We start from the raw sequence: 20533 nt of genomic DNA, 5'->3' as shown, positions 1-20533 counted from the left end.
AGGATAAAGCTGAAAATGGCAAAAGCTCACACACATATACAGTGTTGTATCATTCTCAGGTTAATAAAAACAATTTATATGCAGGGTAGTGAACAAGAGGGGTGTTATGGAAAACATTTCTCACCCAGGGACAGTGTACCAGATGTGCTAAGACTTATGGGAGCAATCAGAGGTGACCAAGTCTCTGTGGCAGGCCTTATTAAGTTAGATGGTGACCCAGCATCTTCAAATTATTAAACTGTCGAGGACTTCAGTGATTAAAACTGAAGAAAGGTCAGATACAAACCTTCAGAACGTCCCTGCACTGAAATTTTCTTATAGGCACTAGACCCTCATGGAGATACTTCTCTTGATACATGGATTTGTAAACATTAAATATTTGAACTGGATTTACGGAGAGCTTGAGGGAATTTTAGTAGATGATGCTTCCTCAAGCTATCTCATACCAGTTTCAAGGCTTTAACCAACATCTCAAGAAATATCCTTAGAGGGTGATTTTGCATGTCATCAGAACTGAGGACAGAGGAACAGATACATGGGGACTTTGACATATTCAGTTAGGTCCAAAAAGACAATAGTTACAGGTAGAGACATTAGGATAAACTTTCAAAACCTTACAATGAATATATGTAAAAGTTAAAATTAAGTTAGCACTTGTTGATGGTTTAATGCTCCCCCAAGTCATATCCTAGGCTTTAAATATTGTTTGAGTTTAGATAACTTTTCTCTGTCCTGGGCTCTTCCTCTCTTTCTCCAAATGTATCTCTATATTATGATACATAGATAAACCAAACTCTGAATACATTCATACGTAAATGTAGAGGTACAGGGGTATCATGTATCTATAAATAAATACTACGCATGCATCGGGATGTTAAACGTTACCCTTCCTGTTGTCTTGGAATTTAAGCAGAAGTCTCAATTTGATATGCATCAAAATGCTTCACATCCAGAAGCAAGTTGCTGTACTATCTCCGCAGCACATGCCAAATCGGTTCTGCAAGCTTTAGCCTGTTGCTCAAGTCCTCATTTTTCCTGATGATGACTCATGGTATTAATAATGGTGGTATAACAGACAGAGAAGATCAAATTTCAAATTCAATGTATTTTATTCCACACATTCCAAATCTTATTTTAAAACTATACTTTGATATGAACAATACAATTTTAGATGAAGGATTTAATAGACAAAATGATGGATTTGCTGTATTTTTGAACACTTTTGTATCTTTTTTATTGAAAAAGAAAATATTTTTACTGATATAATCTATAGTTTTTCTTTATGAGATTTTTACGTATTGATAGTTGATTCATATTCCATTTCCCACAAATATTAAAGTCCTGTCCTTCGAATATGCTTAACATGAAGAATAATTCAGAATTTTGGAATGCAAATACTTAAACATGAAATCTTACAGTTTGTGCACGTGAGAAAACTACATAGATGACAGTGTCCCTGTCTTTGTGGAGACACAAATCTCAGATCGCTTTTCAGATTCGCACATGTTCTTTCATTTTCTTTCTTGATCAACATGCTGCCTGTGCTATTTTCCCCTCCACTTTCTGACTTACATGAAAATCCTGGAAGTTTGAGGAGCTGGCTCTCTGTGAGGTGAATCTTGACCAGTGGGAAAGGGAAGGAGTCAGGTACATCAATTCCTTCTGTTTTCTTTCTCTTCCCCACAGACTCCTCAAGGCTTGCTTCCTTTTCACAAAACTTGCAGTTCTGAGTGCCAGGTAACACGAGGACAAAGCAACCAACCATGTGTCTTTGTGGCTCCTTGTTAAGCAGAAACCAGTGTGGTAATACATCATAGCACACTGGTTTCACATTGCTTTGCTTTGCTTCACCTTTTCTCTCACCTTCACCACCAGGGCTAACACCTCCTAAAAAGTGTTAACACCTTAACCCTTGCCCCATCCTCTGCTTCCTAGAAGACTCAGTTAAGACACTTTCCATTTAGGATGACTTCTTTCAGCATATGTAGACTTGGGCCATCAGCATTCTGGGGAAAATTTTGGTAATGAATCTGTCCTTGCTATTGTTTTGATAAACTAAAGGAAAAATATATGGATCTGCAGAGTAGGAGCTTATTTATTCAGACACCTAAAATTGTGATAGAAAAGACGACTGTCAAAGCCAAGTGTAAGGTTGTGGTGGTAATCCCAAGACTCTATCAAGGAGAGAGAGTTACCTCAGTCTGGTCCAGAGAAAAGTTACTGGGTTCAATGCATAATATTTAAGATTTTGTAGCACATTCCAGATTGCATCACCATTGTTTCGAACCCAGTGGGTGATCTTACATATGTTATCTGAAACTCAGTGAACAACCCAAGCCCCATGTGATTAGAAGTGAGTATAATCTGGATTCTACTAGATTGGGCTATTTTATGTCTGAAAATCTTGGCATTCATCCCAGCAGCTGTCATAGATGGATTTGAGAGGACCATGGTGACTCAAGTGTGGCTACGTAGAGTGAAGTGAATGTGGCAAGAACTTTGCTTTTTATACCAAATTCAGAAATGAGAATAGACATTGACCATGAGATTTGGAAGGAAGTCTATAATTTGGTGGGTAAAAGTGCCTATGAGGTGTTAAAATGGAAAGGATATGTAAACTTTGCCATTGATGTAAGTGTGGCTTAATTGAATCCATATTTAAAACAATATCCATGTTCATCTACTATTAATAATAGTAAAAGATATATGACATTAAGAATAAATTCTTCTGAGCCTTTCTTGTGTTCTAAATGCTCAAGGATTACCTTTTGTTATTATCAAGAACCTGAGAGTAAATATATTTTGATATCCAGAAACATCTAAAACAATTATGATATCTGGGTTCTATGCTAATGAAATATAACAGCTCTAATGTGACTAACTGAGCATTCAGTTTCCATCCATACTCATGGATCATAGTTTACTGTTTCTTTCTAAAGTGAGAATTGGGCCAATGGTATTCAAGCACACAAATAAAATGCTTGCATTTTAATCTATGAAAAAATTAAGTCAACTACCAAATGTGCCCAGAAAAGAAAGAAAAACAAGAAAGAAAACAATATAAAATTACACGGCTTAACCTAAAACTAAGTAGAAATACGTATGAGGGTGAATTTTCTCCAATGAAACAATTAGACTACACATATCAGACAATATTCCCTTTTGTAATATGTCCTCAGTAGACTTAACAGCTAAGTTCTGGGTTAATTTTTGAATAAATCAGTTGGCAATTAAAAATAACTGTAACTGACTTTGAAAATTATAAAAGTAATGTAATTTTCACTGGAAACCTTATAAGTATAAAGAAAAGCAGGTTAAGGGAAACAGTTTGCAACACCCAGGGAGAGTCATTGCTAATTTGGGTGTGTTTGTGCCCTAATATTTTTAAATATATATTTACACAAATACATACTTCCAAATTAAGATAATACTGTGTAGGCAGTATTGCATTGTTTTGGGGTTTTTCTGTCGTCAATTGTCCATGTATTTCTCCAAATCTTTTCATAATCTTTGAGAAAACAATTTTTAGTGGCTTCTTCATATCATTACTTCACATGGCTGTAGCATACCTTATTTACTCATTAGTTCATTGGTAGATATTTAGGTGCTTCTGTCCATTTTTCTATTAGAGAGAACTCTGTACTGAGGATCCATATATACATATACTCTTTTTTGTGAATCTCCTATTCCTTCTTAAGAAGTAGAATTACTGGGTCAAAGGGCATACACAATTAAAATTCCTTTGACACTTATTACAAAATTTATAAAAACTGGAGGTCAAAATGCTATCCCACGTATTTTCAATTTATGTTTTTGACTATTTAAGTTTAACTTTTAAAATTTATTATCAATTTGTATTTATTATTTATATCTTAATGCCCTTTACTATTTTTCTACAGCAAAAATTTATCTTATGTATTGGGTTATAATAACTCTTTATATATTAAAAATTCTTAAAATGAGTGTGCCAGACATGATTAAAGATGAAAAACAAAGAACTTACTTTCACAAGCTTATTTTCACACTCCAAGACAGAAAATAAATAAGCAGACAAGGAAACAAGATATTTGTTTGTTTCAGTCAAAGATATTTCTTTGTTTCTGATCTTTTAGATAGCAATAGGGGTAGTGAAGTAGAGAAGAGTGATGCCTTAGCTAATGTGTTCAGAGCATGATTAGAGAAGAGTGATGCCTTAGCTAATGTGTTCAGAGCATGATAAGGTTCTCCAGTTTCTCAAATCTTTATTTTAAAAACATATATCACTTTATAGTTTTCCTTATTTAGGTCTTGTACACTTCTTGTCAAATTTCTTCCATTGTATTTTACATTTTTGTTGTTATAATGCAAAGAGAGATCCCATCCATAATGTTTCCTAACTGGCTATAGCAGGTGACTAACCGTTTTAATTATCATGTCTGTAATTTGAGCTACAGTGCCAACGTTAGCATCAGAGTGAGCCAATTACCGCAGATGCTACTCAAAATTTCCTGTGATTGAGCCCCTCGAACTCTCTTCCCCTAACTTCCTGAGCTCACACTCAGTGTAGAAGTATCAGAGTTAGAGAACCTGACAATGACCAGAAAGCTTAGCCTTTTAAAAAGTATCTATGTCGATTGGTAGTTCATGTCTTTAAGTTATACTATGAAATTTGCTATTTATCAAACACCTTAATTTGTGTGTATTGCATGTAGTCAAGTTTAAGAAACTTTTAAAAAGTATTTGTACATTCTAAAAGCCCATTTAATATTTCTCAAGTTGTATTACAGTTTTTGAACTTATTTTCTTACAGATTTTCATTTAAAGAAGAAGAGAAAGTTGACTATTATGACTGGATAATGTTGAATGAGGCTGGGATGCTCTCTGCTTTCTGACTCCACACTTGACCAGGGAGGTTGTGAATGACTGTATGAAGGGGGCTGAGTGACTGTTATGGTGGGAACAATTCTCAGGAATGATCTATCTTCCTATCTTGCTGAATGTCAACCTGTGTATTTCCATGGGACTAATTACCAAGTGGGAGCCCTGACAGATCACATTAGTCCAGGGAGAACATAAGAGTCAAGGAGAAACTTTCTCCTGTGATTCTCCATAAGTTCTACCTATGGTTTGTTTGCAGGTAAAATTTTGGGATTTTTTTTCTCCTAGGATTCAAAATATAATATTAGCTGCAATTTTACATTAACATAATTCACTGACATTGCTCCGTGTAATTATTGTTTTTCTACTAAACTTGAAGACTTTGAATGCTTTGTGTTTTGGGGTCAAGTCAACATGCTTGTTATATTTTTTTTACAGGCTTAGCTGAAAAAAAGTTCAAGTATGAGGGCAAAAGAATATTGATACCATGAATTTCTTTTCTGCCTACACACAGAGATCCCAGTTAAGGGTGGGATGAATACTTGCCTTCCAATAACCATCCCCAAACCATCATCACATGCCCCAACCCCTTCGCCTCGGCCCTTATACAAATCACTTCCTTCTATACGTTCCCATATCATTTCACACTTGACTATCATTGTGCTCAATACGATTACTTAAAATTATTTACTTATCTGAGTTTTCTTTACTGGATTATAACTCCAAAAAGGTAGGAAATTGATCTTATTTTTCATTGCGTCTTCTTCAAACCTCTGTAAGGGCAAGGCATATGGTAATTGTTTATTGAATGAATCAATAATCCATTGAATGATCATTTTATTTTGTTCTCACATTACTTCTGAAACTACTCAACACCAGCGTCTGCCAAGTGCTTTTATAAGCTATTTTAATTCTATATTGAGTGACTAAAACTTAAACAATATTCTGTTAAAAAAATAAAATGGTTGTTTTCACTGTGCGTCTCTTGAACTTAGAGTAAATTCATGTTTGGTTTGATGAGTAAGTGTATTCAGACATTTATCTGGCACACTTGAATAAATTCTGAGATGATAGATCAGTGTACTGTTTTTAAAGTAATAATAGAGCATGTGGAATTCAGTCTAACAGCTTCTAGCAGGAGCAACAGCTAACACTTATATAGCATTTACTACGTGCCAGGCTAGTAGCTAACTTAAAAGCACTTGCCAGGCATGATTTAAGGATCTACATGTATTAATTTGTTTATTCCTCTTGATACTACTCTGAGGTTGATATTATTATTCCCATTTTACGTATGAGAAAACTGAAGCAGAGAGAAGTTAAATGAAGTGTCCAAGGTTATGTAGCTGGTATGTGGTAGAGTGAGTATTAGAAACTAGGCCCTCTGGCTTCACAGACTATGATCCTGACCACTGTACCAAAGACTCTATTTTAGATCACATTTAGAACATGACCCTGCGGATGGAAAAAATATTGAGTGGTGAAGATAGAATCACAGAAATGTAAGCTACCCTGACTTCAATAACATCAACATTAGACTGAGAATTTTGTTGATGGCAATAAATTCCTAGATTTTGAATCATATGCTCACACCCTAAACAAAAATCTTGAGATGAAAAAGTGGCACCTAGGATGCCCATTGCAGTCTGTAATGGCCAAACTTAATCCAAAATCTATGAACAAACAACACTGTAGGAACTGCAGGGTTCTTTTATGTAGAAGTGGGGTTTTTCTCAGCAAAGATTAATTAGCGCTAGTAAAGAAAGACTGTCCACCTGGGTTTTCCCTCCTCTTCACACCCCTAAATCTCTCTGAATCTTGGCTAAGCAAAAGGGGTACCTGAGGCTGCCAGCCCATCCTTTGTGCCTCTCAGTTTGTCCCCTGCCATCTGTCCGACAACACTGCCACCTCTCACACAATACCCACCCCCTCCAGCTTTCAGGCAACCTCACCAGCATGGCCTTTCTTTCAAAGCCTCTTCCACTTCTGATTTCATCAGGCTAAAAAAATGACTTTTTAAAGCATTTTAATAAACAAATTAGAACTTAACAATAGTTATCCTCATTGTCATGGGAATGATATAGAATGAAGCAAAGTAGGAATTATTTTAAAGGGCGATAGGAAGAATCTTCTTACCTGTCACTCTCTTCACCAGAAATGCATCTTCTTTCTGGTATTGCCTACAAAACCATATTGTTACTCTTGAATGGATACCATCAAACATTGCCAGACATCCAACAAATAAATATCACATAATATTTCTCCGAAGTCTCAGAGTCAGTAGGTTGCAGAGGTGGGATTTGATATTTTTCTATTCTGACTCCAAATCTCAAACTTCTTTCATAAGACCATGATGCAAAAAATGGATGAATTTTAATGAGGGACTAGAGAAGCAGCAAGGGATGATGTCAAGAGAAAGCCAGCCTGGCTGGGAGATTCTGGGAAGCCAGCTCATAACCTAAAATCTAAGAGTCTCTGAATGTGGACAAAAGGGTGAAGAATAAAAGGTCCCAGGAATCTCAAGAATGTTCTCTCTTTCAAAATATTTCTGAAAGTGTGATGTTTATGGCAGGCTACAGAGAGAGACTGAAAAGGGGTTCAAAGTGGACGCCGCAGTGAGGAAACCCCAGCTTTGTAGATTTGTTTGCCATATTTATTCATTAGATTCCAAACTTTTAGATTTACGTTCCAACTTTTAAAGGTATTGTTTGAAAGGTGTTGTTTGCCACCAGATGAAAGATGATGAAGAGAGTGCTGACAGAAACAGAGAAGAAGCAACTGAGATATTAGTGATGTTGAGTCCATATGATTTAGCATTTATTTGAATTTGAGGAAAAGAGGAGATCTTATAATCAGAGAGGCCCAGAGTTGTGAAACTGGAAGATCTGAGAAGGGTGTTGGGTTCAGTCTGAGGTGGAGTTGATCAGAGAGGAGTTTTGAAGTGAGACAAAGTTTGTGATGTAGGTTATGGTCAACATATATATTGAATATATATATTGAATATATATCATTTCACTCAGAAATGATCGTGAAAGCCAGGCTGCTACAGGTAGTTTTTCAGGGAAAAAAAGAGAGAGGTTAAGTCAGGGGGGATGAAGGATAGAAACTTTGGAAACTTTTGTGTAGGGAGCAGAACAAGAAATAACAGTCTGAAAAGAGGTCCTAGAAGGAGCAGTTGGAGAGAGCAGCTTCGCGGAAGGCACTGGCAGAGAGCCTGATGAAGATGCTACAGAGCAGTTAAAGATGAGGATGGAAGAAAAAAATCTTAGATCTGGCAGATTATCATTACTCCTCTGAGAGAGCGATTCACTAGATCAATTGTGCAAATGGGAAAAGAAAAAGTGAAGAGATGGAGGTTCTTCTTCTGAGAATGATCTTTGAGAAAACTAGCAGTAAAAGAGAGCACACGGGCAAGAAAGGGGTGTGATGGGAGCACAAATGTTGGTATGTTTGTAGTCTTACAGTCTGAAGGGAAGGATCCAGGGGAGAGAGTGAGAGAGAGAAAGATGTGTGAGAGAAGAGAAAAGGCATGTGATTACTGGGACAAGCTCTTAGAGGATGTGGAAAGAATGGAATGAGGTCACAATTGAATAAGCCCTGAAATTACTTCTTCTGTGATGGGAGGGAGAGAAGAGAAGTTGGAAGGAGAAACTGAGGCTTTTGAAGTGAAACAGGAAAGGCATTAAGGAAGCTCATTGTCATTAGTCTTGATCTCACTTAAGTAGAAGGTGATACTATTTGCAGAAAGCAATAAATGTGAGCTGGGGCTATGTTCTTGAATGAAACAACCTTATGCAAAGGCAGTCAATTTAGAGACAAATTAAAGCATTGATTAGTTCACAGTGAGTGGCTGATTTCTGCTGAGTTTATGATGGAACCAGTTATTTTGTTATAGAGTTCTCTCTAGAACAACTTGAGAGTTCAAGAGCAGAAAAACTGGCCTTTGAGTTAGCATACCTCTTGTTTCCTATTGTTGCTTCCAAACTTCTTTTCAGTACCTTCAAAAACTCAGCGAACTTTTTTCTTTACCTTTATTGCTCTTATCTACCAACTTCAAAACCCTTATCTGCTTCTGTGATTTCAATACTTGTGTCATCACCTTTCTTTCCTTACATCTTGACATCATCTTCCCATTGTCCCTCCAGCCATGTTAATAACATCACTGTTTCAAAGTCCTTTGACCTCCTCAGCTCTATTTAACTACATCTCATTCCACCTAAGCAACCCATGAACACACCTACATTTCACACACTGTAGTCATTTTACATAGCTGTTTTTCCAGTGTGATCTTGAGCTGTGGCTTCAGATTTAAGAATCTTAATTTGGGAGTAAAAATATACTTTAATTTGAAGGTAAAATGGCATATATATTAAGCTGAAAAATAATTCTTATTCTGCAAAACTGGTTCTCCTGCATCCAAAATTCTAACATGTTCTTTTTCTCTGAAGTACAATATGTAAGTAAGCTGATTAGGGAATATAAATGAATGCGTCAAATTTTTGTTTTGGGGAGCCTCGATCAGAAGGACTTGGGCCTCTGAATGCATCCACTAACATTTTTTCAAAGGATTTTTACATATTTCTGAGCACTGGTTAATTTTAAAGGCCCTCAGAATGCCCCGCTGAGATGACATCCCTGATTAGAATATGTTTAACAAAATACAATGTATTTTATTGGTGCATCAGTTATTACTAGGGGAAGCTACTTCTTTGATAGCATAGATTCTATTTTCCTGAAGTTAAAAAAATTCCCTACATCTTTTTCCTTCTGACAAGATGACAAAAAGGGAAAAGAAAAAATTCTGAAATTCTGATATCAACATCACACAGCTCCAATTCCCATCCTGGATATTTTTTCAATGAACTGGTTTGCAGAGCCATGGTTGGGAGGTTGGCTGCTTCAGCTCTCACACATGTGGCCCACTGTAAGTGCTTTCATCCTCCCCCAACCTCATAATGAGTCCTCGGTGGGACTCTGTTAGGAATTGGGCTGTCAGCCTCAAGTGGGCACAGGCTGCTTTCAGCAGCATTGCTTCTGATGATATGTTTGTTAGGAGGGCCATTTGCTAATACCTGATGAAGTATCACTAACATTAAGCTTCTTGAAAATGAGCTTGCTTTGCTAACCTAAGGGCTGTGGGACCTCTGGGATTAGGGTGCATAGTAATGATGAAGTTTGGTTCCAGACCACCTGTCTGTGACAAAGGGCTGGGGAGTTGAGACATCCCTGAGAAGCATTCTGCACAAGAAAAGAAGAAGGAAAGGGACGTGCCTCTCCAATGCAGATTTCCTTCAGATTCAGTGAAAGTTTACCCCCAAGGGGCTCACAGCCTGGCAATTTTTTTGCAGTGAGTGTTTTGCTTGTCTCATGTTATCTCCAGAAACTAAAACTAACACCTTAACTAAGGGGTAGAGTTTATCAGGAAGGTTAAAACCAGTGTAAAGTGAAAAATTGGAGAAAATTGCCTGCAATTTTCTGGAGTTTATCATTCTACAAAGCTTCAGATTAGTAATTCTGGAAGGAGGGAAGGAAGGAAGGAGGGAAGGAAGGGAAGATCAAAATTACTCAGGGCCCTTGGGAGTACTTGTTAATAACAAATTCTGGCCTTTATCCCTAGAGATTCTGATTCACTAGGCCTGATACAAGCCTAGATATCTGTGTTTTAACATGTAATCTAGTCAATTCTGATGCAGGTGGTCTTAAGAAAAAACTTCATGAATCACTGACAGTGAGTTTCTAGAGACTTGGAATTTAATCTTTAGCTACCATTTTGGCCCTGTTATAGTCAGACTTTAAGATTCACATGAACTCTCTCCAAGTTTCTATTCTCTTTCCATGTATAGATTCTCACACATGTTGCCATCTGTCAATTCAATCACTCATTTAGTTTCCATGTATTGAACGCTGGAGGCTTTGCATTTGCCCTCCAGAGCCATTCTCCCACCTCCGACCTGCCCGTGTCCTGGAGGCCAGGCTGTAAGGATTGCATCAACCAGTGCTCTTGCCTTCAGAAGGCCAATGGAGAGTACAGTGAGGGTATTTATTTTCCTGTGCTCCATTTGAGAAAAGTTTGGCAGTGGCCGAGTACCTTCCAGTTTGCCAGTGGCTGAATTCCTCTCTTAAAGCATCTAGTAGGAGATGCCATAGCTGTAGCTCTGGCAACTGGCCCACTTCTCTTGCCCCTTCAGGCTTAGAAGACTAACAGCTTCTTAAGATCGTCTAACCCAGGGTGCTCCATTGTCTTTTGCTGATTTCATATAACTCTCTTCATACCTTGTAAGAGTTGTGTGCTTCATTTCATCCTCTTGAGTGTGACATGCTTTCCCTGAGGGGACCCTGACAACAAATTAAGAAACTTTATATCGGCTTTTTCTATCAGGTCTTGGAAAATAAAGCAAGGTAACAAATAATTATTCTGAATTGGGGTAGGTATTATGATAGCAGTATGTACAGAATGATAAAAGAGCATAGTGGAAGGAAAAAAGGAATCTGTCTTGGCAATTGGGAAAAAGTTATACACAAGGTGATCTTGCCGTAGGGTCCTGAATGTTATTTTGGAATCTTTAGGTGGAAAAGCAGGGAGGAACAGTCTGCAGAGAGTTCCCCTGAACACTGACTGCTATTACAACGCCTCAAGTCACTATCATCTCTCACAAGGGTTAATGCTACAATTTTCCTTCATTCTTTCTTACCCTTTTCCAATCCAGTCCACACACAGTAGAGAAGTGATCTTTATATAACATAAGAGAAGAATGTCAATACATACGTGTTAATAAAAAAAAAAATTTCTAAGTTTTTTCTAGCTAAAACTTAGAATGTATAGGAGGAGGTAGTGGTAACCGTGGTGGAAAATAATGATGCATGTACTCTAAATAGCTACTTAAACACTGCAAAATTATGGAAGGCTTTAGAATAGAGGATTGACATAACCCAATCTTTATTTCAGAAACCCTGGAAGCAATATGAAAGATGAACTGTGGGAAGAAGAGACTAGAGGAAGAAAAAACTTACTAGGAACCTCTTGTCACATGATAGGATTCTCTCTGATCTTGTAGAAGTGATTCTGTTATCCATTGGAAATATTCTCTGAAACCGATCATTTTCTAAAATATTATCTTCTGCTAAAGAATATGAAAATCCCCAGTGACAATTCACACCTAAGGTTTTACAATTGCCTAGGCATATTGTCCTGAGATAATGTAAAATTCTAAATTGCTTTAATGTTCTATTATAGAGAAAAATATGTCATTTAATATTCAAACTTTAAAATTTTCTCGGCAATCTGATAATTATACCTTAAATCCAATTTTTTGACTTTAACTTTTTCCACAAATGTACATTATTAAATCAAACTACTTATTTTCCCAATAAATTCTGGCATAGATATTAAATACATATTGTGATCATGTAAATTTAGGTCATTATATTCTGATAAAAAGCCCTGAAAATAAAATATTGAGCAGGAGTTATTCCTGCACACATTTTATTATTTACTTAAAAATAATTGGCTGTCATCAAAAATAATAAATGTTATCTTCTACAAATAATACATGCTGAAGAGGGTGTAGAGAAAAAGGAACCCTTCTGCACTGTTGGTGGGAATGAAAATTGATGTGTACACTATGGAAAACAGTATGGCGGTTCCTTAAAAAACTAAAAATAGGGCTACCATGTGATCCAGCAATCCCACTCTTGGGTATATGTCCAGAAAAAATGAAAACTCTAATTTGAAAAACTACATGCACCCCAGTGTTCATAGCAGCACTATTTACAATAGTCAAGACATGGAATCAACCCCAGTGCCCATCAACAGATGACTGGCTTAAGAAAATGTGGTACATATATACAATGGAACATTACTCAGCCATACAAAAGAATGAAACATTGCCATTTACAGCAACATGGAGGGACCTACAGATTATCATACTAAGTGAAGTAAGTCAGACAGAGAAAGAAAAGTACTATATGATATCACTTATATGTGGAATCTAAAAATAACACAAATGAATCTATATACAAAACAGAAACAGACTCACAGATGTAGAAAACAAACTAATGGTTACCAAAAGGGAGAAAAAGGGAAGGAGGGACAATTTAGGAGTATGGGATTAACAAGTACAAACTACTATACATAAAATAGATAAGCAACAAGGATTTATTGTATAGCACAGTGAATTATATTCAATGTCTTGTAATGGAATATAATCTGAAAAAATATAAATGAATCACTTTGCTGTAACCTGAAACTAACACAATGTTGTAAATCAAATGTATTTCAATAAAAATGAATAAATAAAATAAATAGGAAATTCCTATAAATTTATTTTCAATATAATGGAAAATATATTTTCCATCAAAAAATTTTTAAAAGAATCTGATTTTATATGATTAATGACTCAAGTACAGATTAGAGGAAGAAGTGAAAGGTGAAACAAAATTTAATTGGCCCCATCATGCTCTATAAAATCATATTATAAAAACCTTCTTTGCTCATGTGAAACTATTTCTTTTATTCTTTTTATGTGTATGTGGTTTTTAAAAGCAGCTTTATTAATATATAATTGACATACAATAGACTGAATATATTTAAGTTAAACAACTTGAAAGGTTTTCACTCATGTATCTACCGTTATAATAAAAATGATGAACATATCCATCATCCCTATTCCTCCTGCCTCCTGGTAATCCCTTTCTCCCAACCCTCCCTGACCCCCATATTGCCCCCAGCAAACCACTGATCCATGTTCTGTCACTAAAGATGAGTTTACATTTCCTGTAATTTAATATAAATAGAATCATGTAGTATTTTTTGGTCTAGTCTCTTTCATTAGTATAATTATTTTGAGATTCACTGATGTTTTACTGTGAAAGAATATTTCATTCCGTTTTAAAGTGAGTAGTATTCCATATCGATACACTAGGGTTTCTTTATACTTTCACATTGATGAAAATTTGGATTGTTTCCATTTTGGGATTATTACAAATAAAACTTTTATGATCATTTGTACAAGTCTTTGTGTGGACATATACTTTGATTTCTCTCAGATGAACACCTACGAGTGAAATGGCTCGATCATATGGTCGATATCTTTAAAAAATGTTTTATTACATTATCAAATTGTCTTCCAAAGTGATTGTATCATTAAAATTCCCATCAACAGTGTATGAGAATTCCAGTTCCTACACGTTATTATCAACACTTGATGTAATCGATTCCCTTCCTCTTCTTTGGGAACTCCCATTAAATATGTATTAGATGACTTGAAGTTGTCCCATAGTTTACTGATGCTCTATTCATTATTTTTAATCTTTTTTCATCTCTATAAGTTTGATTTAGGTATTTTTATATCTTTATATCTCTATTTAACTTTTTGAATATGTATTATAATAAACTGTCTTAATGTCCTTGCCTGCTAATTTTAACATCTGTGTCAGCTCTGGGTTGATTTCAGTTGATTATTTTATGGGTCTTTCTTCCTTCTTTGCATGACTGGTATTTTTTTATTAGATGCCAGACATTATTAATTTTACCTTATTGGGTGCAGGATAATTTTGTATTCCTATAAGTGTTCTTGTGCATTGTTTTGTGATGCAGTTAAGTTACTTAGAAAGAGTTTGATCCTTCAGGGTCTTTCTTTCAAGATATGTTAGCCCAAATAATGCTTAGTCTAAAGATCCCTGTCCGTACTGAGGCAAGATCCTTCTTTTTTTTTTTTTTTTTTGAAATTTATTTAGTTATTTATTTGGGCTGCGTTGGGTCTTCGTTGCTATGCACTGGTTTTCTCAGCTGCAGCGAGTGGGGGCTACTCTTCGTTGCGGTGCACAGGCTTCTCATTGCGGTGGCTTCTCTTGTTGCAGAGCACAGGCTCTAGGCACGTGGGCTTCAGTAGCTGTGGCATGCAGGCTCAGTAGTTGCAGCTCGTGGGCTCTAGAGCGCAGGCTCAGTAGTTGTGGCTCACGGGCTTAGTTGCTCCACGGCATGTGGGATCTTCCTGGACCAGGGCTCGAACCTGTGTCCCCTGGGTTGGCAGGTGGATTCTTAACCACTGCGCCACCAGGGAAGTCCAAGATCCTTCTAATTATATTTTTCCATTCTGGTCCCGTGGGAGTGCTGAGCACTATTAACCTCTCATCTTCTTGGATGCCTCTTTCCCCAGCCTCATGGTTTCCTTAGAGCGTGAATTGCTCAGCACCCAAGCACACAATGATCGAGACAGACCCTCTACAGATCTCCAGGGTTCTGGCTTTGTTCAGTTCTTTCTTTTCAGTCCTTTGTTCAGTTCTCTCTCTTTCTGGAACTCTGTCTTGTGAATTTCAGCTGCCTTCATCTCCCTGGACCCTCTGTTCCATCTCCTCAACTCAGGGAGACTGCTGAGTTCCCTGGGCACTCCATGCTCCCCATTCCTGCACCACATGCCAGAAACCCTCTCACAACTGGGACTGGGGCAATAAAAGAGCTTGCCTCATTTGTTTCTTGTCACTCAGAGATCGTGTCCTTTTTTGCCTGATGTCCAGTGTCTTGAAAACCATTGTTCATGTTTTTGGTTATGTAATGTGGGAGGGTAAATCTGGTCCTGTGACTTTATCTTGCCTGGAAGACAAAGGTATCTATTATAATGGATGATTTTCCTTCTTTAAGGATATAGCAATCATTTTGGTTTTCTGGAAAAATTATTATATGTCAGGAAAAGGAATTCAATTGTGAGGAATGTCTATGACTCCAAGCTTAATTTCACAAAATGTTAGAAATGATAAAACACTTATTTTTCTAAGATATTGAAGATAACTACTTTAATGAAAATTTCAGATACATTCTCTCAAATTGTCTTACTATTTCTTCTTTTCAAGAACTCTGCCACTAATATGAGTAAAATATGTTTAAAAACTATCTATACTATAATCACCTACATGACTATGTTGAATTTAAATATAAAACATTTATTATTGGGATACATACCTGGCCTGGATACTGTTATATTTTAGAATATGATATAACAGATTCACCATTTCCCACTCTGAAAGAACCATCTGTATCTCTTGACGTGTAAATAGAATCATGCCCATAAGGATAGTTCCTTAGGACCATCAGCTAGTTCAGACAAGCATAATGCACTAGTCTATATGAGGCACTTTAATGTCTCTCAGACCATTTGGGTAAATTTTATAAATGGCATCTTGTTAAGGTCCTCATTACACTGGTGTGGTTAATATACTTCATGTGAATCGCTCTCATAATCCATCATTTTTAACTGCCAAGACTCATATTCTAGCTCTGCTGCTTACTATTTGTGTAATTCTGGGCACACTCTGGCCTCTCTTTGGCTCATATCCTCATCTATAAAATAGAATTAATAAGAGTAGAACTTCTTAGAACAGTGGCTGACAAATAATACGTGCTATGTAAAACTTTTGTGAAAAGAAATAATTAATGCAATTAGTACTGGGCAAGGCTTGCTGGAAGAGGAGCGTCTGATAATGATAACACTCGGTGGGATTGCTGGTGTTCAATAGCAGAGGGAACTCATATTTTTCTTCTAAGAGGAAGTCTGGGGTGGCAACAAGCCTGTGTCGAGGTCCTCTAAACCAGTGTTTGAGAACAATGAGGTATGTCTTAGGAAAGAGGACCCAAGACAGTAAGAGGGCTGGAGATAGCTCTCAAGCCTCCTGCAGCCCAACAGCAATAGAGAACATCCTATAATTATTTTGCTCCTAAGAAGTCCAGAGAAGAGGCTAAAGGTTGGGTTGGGACCAAAGCGACACAGTTAGTGCAGGATGGACCCTGTGGCCATGGAGTAAGTGGTAGGTGCAGTGGAGGCCAAAGGCAGCATCTAAAGCCCCGGCCGGCCAACCCACACCTCCCTGGTGCCAATGCGAGCAGGCACTGATGCGCCTGGGCCAGCCGCCTTCACCTCATGTTGTGAGAACACATAGGCCACCAGGCCAAGAGGAAAAGTAAAGGAAGGAAAGGTCCAGAGAAAAAGGAGGAACAGTCAGAAGGCGATCACCCCTGAAGTGTTTGAGTCATTAGGAATTGGACTACATTTTCCTGGATGTGGCTAGGTTGGTTCTACCCTCAGGCAGAAATAGTGTTTTAAGGAAGAAATTAAGTCCAGTTGTGACAAAATAAAGTTGGAGTTTTGAAACCCTGAATTTCTCAACTGTTAAATTTGTACCAATAAGTTTTAAACTGTAATTACAATATAGGTGCACATAATAATATGTGATGCTGTTAGCTTTGGCCCTCTGGAGTGCAGTCAGGAGGCATGAAGCCTAGGCATGATTCTGTTGCTTCTAATTGTGATAACTGGAACAATTCTACAACCTAAAGACCTGTTTTGTTTTTTTTCCGTGATAAAATGTGTGTTGTAACACCTGTCCAGCATTCCTCAGGTTTCCCATGAGCATCAAATGGGATTATTTACTAATTTAATTAATTTAGTTATTTATTAAAAGTACTCTGAGAATCTATGAAGCATAATGTGATCACAGGGAATTATTATAAATTAGAGCATGAGCAATGATGAGTTTTAGAGGCATCATGGAATGCAGATTTATACTAAAATGCATGCCCCTAAATGGAGTTATGGAAGTCAATATATAGTGAAGGAAGTCAATATACTGAGCTGGGAGGGAATATATTACAGTCTTCAGAGTCAGAATGACCTGATAAAGAATTCAAGAATTCTTAGCACGGATATTTACTATCTTATGGCATGAATAAAGTTAATTTACAGTTTTAAGTCCCAACTTTCTCTTCTGCAAAATGAGTTTGCAGTGAAGAATGGAAATCATGTGTGGTAAGGGCCTTGGGCATAGCAGGCCTTCACTAACAAATGATAGTTAATTTGTTCTCAAAGGATGTGAACCAGTTTTACATTACCAAGACAGGGTGGGGAAGTGGGGGTAGATGAGAATGTAGGAGATGTGAGGAATGAGAGCAGAGGTAAGTCATATACAAGATTGCAACGTTCATTGATTGAACACTGTATAATCTATGTGATTGCTTCCTGAGGACAGGGAAAGTCAGAAGAATCATTATGGGGAAGGAGGAGATTGAATTAGCTCTCCTCCATGTATCCTGGGGAAGCATGTGGGAAGTTTGGAACCATCTTTAATTGGCTGTAAAGACAAAGACTGCATATGTTCCATGATGGCAAGGCTGGGATCGGTTCATTGTGGCATCTGTGGTACCAAGCTCAGTACCTGAACAGGACACACACTCCTCTTTTAACCTTACAATCTAGTGAGACAGGCCAAAATCGCTTTTAAAATATGTAAGTGATTCTGAACATTATTAGGGAAAAAAATGGTTTCATTACTGTGAAATAAAAGGCATGGATCAGATTGAAGACGAGCTAAAAATGTAGTTTGGGACAGAGTAGGGATCATAGTGTCACTAATAATAATTTTTTTTGTGTGAAAAATCAGAGTGATTACTCAAGGGAAAAAGTTGGGACCTCCTTCATCAATGAGGCTATTGTGAAGGGTGCCATGCTAGCTATGTGGAGATGAAGCCTCAGTGGAGGGTGAGACTTGGAGCAAAAGACCAAGGGGGATGACCTTGACTTTGGGAATCATCTAATAAATGATAGCTTTGACACCTTGTTAAAAAATCTGTTTCTGGGAAATTTGGAACATAGGAAAAGGCAAAAGGGATCTAGAAAGCCATGATTGCCCCAAAAGTTAGCAAGAGGGATTTTGTTCATCTTAGGTAGATTAAATTTTAGGTAGCAAATTGATAATAGGATCTATCAATCTATCATCTTCACAATTTTCTAAAACTTTCATATGAATTAGTTCATTTAATATTAGACATAGTCAAAGCATTTGTCATTAGCCTCAGTTTGCAGATTAAAAATAAAAAGTTCAAAGAGGGCAAGTGACTTGCTCAAGGTTACACCACAAATAATGGAGTTGGGGCTAGAACTCATGTCTTCTGATAAACAATCAAAGTCTTGCTACAACATACACTGTGTTATACTCTGCATTTTTACTCAGATACAAAACACCATTTTAAATGAGACAATTGCCCCAAACCTATAGATAAAACTAAAAACAGTAGGCCAAATCCAGATACTACATCTTATATTGGGATGTTGGAGTATATCCCAGTTTCAGATCTATTGTTGCTGTTTTAATCAGGTCGGGTATGATCAGGATTTACCTTTCCTGGTTTTCAGGTTCCCTATAATGGGATTTTCTGAAGATTTAAGAAATGTTTCTATGAAAAGTTTCAGTTCTCAACACCTCTCCCCCTTTTAAGAACAAAATGGAGTTCTCTGCATTGGCAATTCAAATCAAGAGGTGCCTAATTAAGCAGAAAGGCTTCCACTTTGGTGAAGCATATTCTTGGCATAGGTCTGTGGGGGGCCAACACAGCATATCAATAGGTCAAGAATATCTCCCATCCCTGAAACATTAGGCTGATTCATTTGAGACATTAGAGAAATTTCCTTTTTCTGAATTTCATTTATGAGATAACCTTAAAATGAACTACTTTACGAGATTGTGAGATCATGGCATTTTTAAAGGTCATGTTGTCCTACATAGGCAAGGGGGGAAAAAATCTATTTTATCAGTTAATTCTATTGTTGTATGCACTTACTCTGCCAAACTCCAAGTTAAAGACACCAAAACAGTTTACTTTTCGGTTATAGACTAATGTCTTTTTTTCTTTTCTTCCTTTTCTTTTTAATTTTTTGTTCCTAAGACTATCAGATTAATTAAGTTTATAGATACTGGCAGAGGGTGTGAGAAAGATATAGGGTTTCTATATCTATACAGGTTTAGTCAATACTTTTTACTGGTTCTGGAAATTAAAAGGAGGGAATAATATCCTCATTCAGAGGTACATTGCTAGAGACAGGATCCTGTGACATTCTGGCTGAAGTGTCAGTCCTGGATTTGTGCAATTTTGACCAGGCCTGACTACATCTGCGTAGACTGTGGATGATGCCTTTTCTCCAGGAGGGCAGGTCATTTCCCCCTTTTATTTATGTTCCATTTCATTTAGTATGCATGGTGGGCATGGTGCCACTCTTGACTTTTAACCCTAATGGAGAGAGCACACAAGTTGACTGGGAACCTCTAGGGAAAATTGAGCTTTAATGACAATTTGAGTGTAAAATCTGGTCTCTGGAAGAAAGGTCACCACATCTGCATAGCCCCTGGAGTCAGGCTTAGAGCCCTGTCTGCCTTCAAATAAAGAAGCATTTTCCTGTGTCTTAAGGCTGCTTTCATTTGAGGTACAAGGAGCACGTGACAGAATCAGGGGAACTGAGTGATGTTTGTGCATGTTTGACTGCACTCTGCATCCTAAGAGAAGACTTTGGAGAAGCCCAATCAATACTACAAGCATGTCCTGGACAGCAGCAATGCTGTTTTCATTCTGTTACGATAATGAATTGAAGTCTCCCAACAGCAGGTATAATAAGCACTATTCAACCCTTGATATTCAATCACTTTTAACTGGTTATATCTATCTAAAATTCACTGTTAACTGTGGTTTTACAATACCCCATTGGCAACCTTTTATGGCTCTCTCTGCACAAAAATGCAAAAACATCAAAAATGCCTCTCAGTGCCATATACTCAGTGCTTCCCCGTATTTGCTAAAATGTTTTCCATTTTTTATTTAAAGTCCAGTGGAAGGCATTCAGACATTGTGCACAAAATG

General features: G+C 37.1%; 1 pseudogene; it reads left to right on the top strand.

Annotated features, from left to right (window-relative positions):
• Positions 1-871: 871 nt before the first annotated feature.
• LOC132363352 (L-lactate dehydrogenase B chain-like) lies at positions 872-2475 on the top strand (annotated as a pseudogene).
• The last annotated feature ends 18058 nt before the right edge of the window (positions 2476-20533 follow it).

This window comes from Balaenoptera ricei, chromosome 3 (genome assembly GCF_028023285.1).
Source record: "Balaenoptera ricei isolate mBalRic1 chromosome 3, mBalRic1.hap2, whole genome shotgun sequence".
Lineage (NCBI taxonomy): Eukaryota > Metazoa > Chordata > Mammalia > Artiodactyla > Balaenopteridae > Balaenoptera > Balaenoptera ricei.
This window is presented reverse-complemented; position numbering and strand designations above follow the sequence as displayed.